Here is a 3,346-nt window from a genome sequence, read left to right as displayed (position 1 = left end):
TTTCCAAATTTCTGTATTTTGTTACCTTTGACATTCATTCAAGGGAATATTCTTCTGTACTATCAAATATATTTGAACTAGATAATTTTCAGTGGATTACATAACTTTGTGGTTCTTTTTGAGTCTTTCATAAGTTTTTATGTTCCATTTGGTTATGATTTTAAGGCACTCAGTTCTTGACTAGTCATTTGTCATTGGTGGCAAGTTTTCACTTTTACTCCTATGAGTGTATGTGGCAGTTAGTACCAAGTCCAAGAAAAATGTGGAAATATATTCTACTCTTAAAAACAAACAAAAATGTAAAAACACTTAAGATACAGCATGAGAGAGAGATGTTTAGCCTTGTTAACATACTGTATTTGTTTGTAGGTGTAACAACACCCAAAGCCAAATTCAGTATGTTCTTTGAAGAACAATTATCTCAGGCCCATGATATTCCTTTGGGTAGACACAGGTTTGTCTTCACTGCCTGTTCAACGGTATCAGTGGTGCAGGCCCAGAGGAAACGGGGCTTAGCTGATGTTCACGTAATAAATGCAGGTGAAATTCTGCTGAAAGATCTGTAACCCCAGCTGAGGCTCCTGTGTTTGAAGTCTTTTGTAAACAATTACACTGCTTGCTAATGGGACATTTTCTCATAGTCCTTTGTGGGAATTGACTTGTACATATGCTGGTGAAGAGGTTGTACTTGAACAATACAAAGTTGAATTTGAACTTAAAAAAATTACTAGTATACCATATAAATTATTTCTAAAACTTTGTGTTTTTATTTTTTAGTTTCTTACTGATGGAATGCTGGTCAGGGAAATGATGATTGATCCATTGTTAACAAAATATAGGTAAATGTGTTTTTTTCCTATGATAACTTTCGTGAAGTTTCCAAAGTCCACAAACAGATTGAGAAGCAGTTGTGTTAGTAGCTGGGATTCATGTCTGTGTTCAGCTGCCCCAAAGCGTTTCTCTTGACCTTGGCTTTTGGGATCCTTGATGTTTGTCTCAGAATTTAGGTGGGATAGTCTCTTACAGACAGTCAAAAATGTACACATTAAAATCGCAGTCATTATTTAAAGTCTGTCGATTTGTCCTTTTTGTCTTGCCTCTGTCACACCCCAGGATTGAAGGTGACTGCAGAGAACTAACTGGCCAGTGTTCTGTTGACTGTAATACACGGAGTCCAAATACTTATTTGTCACTTTCTCCCTCATTGTGTGTCTTTGTGCATCACTATAGCCTTAAAGCTGTCCCACCCAGACTCTGGTGTTCTGGGAGAGGATGTCACATTTGACTGTCTGGTACACATGCATCACAGCTGTGATCACCTGCCTTTTTGGCTGTCTCTAAAGCTTAACAGTCTTCAGGTGGTTGAGCCTTGTTCTGATTTTTATGTACTTTGTGGGGTGATAGGTTATGTTGTCATTTAAAATCAGGCACTAAATCCTATTGGAATTCAGTGTGGATGGTAAAACTCTAAAGATAGCAATAATATACCATTTTTTATTAAGGTATATTAATGTCACCATTTTTATTAGCTTAAGAATTACCTCATTGTCAAAGAGGAGTGATTTGGGTTTACATTTGATACAAGGTGGTTGCATGAGGTCTAAATACCCAGAAGTCCCTCTGATGGTCTAGGTGATGTTACGTGGGGTTGTTTGTTTAGGTGCTCACGGAGAGCTTTCCTCTGATTCTTAGCGCCATCATGCTGGACGAAGCTCATGAGAGGACCTTGTACACTGACATTGCCATTGGCTTGCTAAAAAAGGTATGCCTTCGCTGCCAACTTTTTTGCTTGTGTGTTTTTGTTTTGTTGCCTGATTAAGAAAGTAATTGTAGCAATTTGGAAAATCTAACAAAATACCAAGGAAAAAAATTAAAATCATCCATAATCCTACCCATTCAGAAAAAAATCACTGGTAGAATCTTTGTATGTTTTGTTTTCTGTGTTGTGTGTCTGTGTGTATATGTGCATCCGTTTTAGCATGATAGGGATTGGATTATATGTGCTAGTTTGTATCTTGCATATTTCACTTAACATTATATCAAGATCGTTTCCCTGTGTCCTTAAATATTCTTTGAAGACATTATTTTTAATGAGTATGTAATTACATCTCTACCATAAAGTAACTCTTCCCCTACTGTTAGCCATTTATATGGCTTCCAGATTTTAAATATTTTAAATACTGTTGCAGTGAGCACTTCTGTAATTAAATCTGTTTCATTTTTGTTTCTCTCTCTTTTTTTTTTTTAACTTTTTATTATAAAGATTTCAAACATACATCAGAGTAGAGAGAAAGGTATAGTGGTGACCCCCAGGTACCCATCATGTGGTTTCATCAATTACAACTCATGGCCAATCTTCTCCACCTTACCTCTACTCTGGCCTTCCTTCCTGTATCTTCTAATTGTTTGTTCTGACAAATTTCCTATCACAAGACTCTAGAAAGAAGTTGCGGAGCACGGGCTCTAGGTTAGACTGCCTGGGTTCAAATCCCGACTACTGAGTTTACGCATCTCTAAAATGAGGTTAATAGTAGTCTCTGTATCTGCACCTGTGTCTATTTAGATTTAAGTTGAATAAAATTGTAAAATTAAGTTTCTCAATCACACTTGCTGTATTTCAAGGGCTTTACAGCCACATGTGGCTAGTGGCTTTTGCATTTGACAGTGCAGATAAGGAGCCTCTTCATCACTGAAAAGCTATTCGATTGGGCAGAGCTGCTCTATATCATTTGTTCTAAGGCTTAAATAAGGTGTTGTAAAATCTTAGGATGGTGCCAGACATAGGGTCACAACTAGACTATGAGGTGGAAAATAGAAAAAGATGTCCCATCTGTCCATAGCTAGGTGAGGGGAGGGTGGGCTGGATTTCAGATGCCCCTAGCTTCCTTAGCCCAGCATCTTTGTGTAGAGTGTGCACTCTACAGCTGTATGCAGGGACTCTGGAATAGCACATAACTCAGTCTGTGTTAGCTGTCACTGTTATTATTGTCATTATTATTTTATTCCTTGGCCAAAGATTTAGACTTTTTGATACTTACGAGGAATTATCCCACCAGGTTATTACCTTTTCGAGGAACAGCGTAATAAGAGGTCCTATTTCGCTGAATATTTGCCAACACTGAGTATTAGCTTTAAAAAAAATAAATCCTTGCCCATGTGATAGATTAAAAAAAACTCGTTATATATTTTTGCTGTAGCTTAATTTGATCATTTCTCTTATGCTTGTTGATTATCTGTTTCTTTGAATAATTGTTAATATCTTTTGTCCATATTTCTGTCTTGGTGCTATCATTCATTGTTTGGTTTTGATATACTTTTTCATATTTTAATTGTATATACGTAGATT

General features: G+C 36.7%; 1 protein-coding gene across 1 annotated transcript in view; it reads left to right on the top strand.

Annotated features, from left to right (window-relative positions):
* The window catches only part of DHX35 (DEAH (Asp-Glu-Ala-His) box polypeptide 35), a 68,649-nt gene that overhangs the window by 25,299 nt on the left and 40,004 nt on the right, over positions 1 to 3,346 (top strand). The window lies entirely within an intron of this gene.

The sequence above is a fragment of the Propithecus coquereli genome, unplaced genomic scaffold (genome assembly GCF_000956105.1).
Source record: "Propithecus coquereli isolate 6110/MARCELLA unplaced genomic scaffold, Pcoq_1.0 Scaffold378, whole genome shotgun sequence".
Lineage (NCBI taxonomy): Eukaryota > Metazoa > Chordata > Mammalia > Primates > Indriidae > Propithecus > Propithecus coquereli.
The sequence above is the reverse complement of the archived record's forward strand: the minus strand, read 5'-3'. Positions and strand labels throughout refer to the sequence as shown.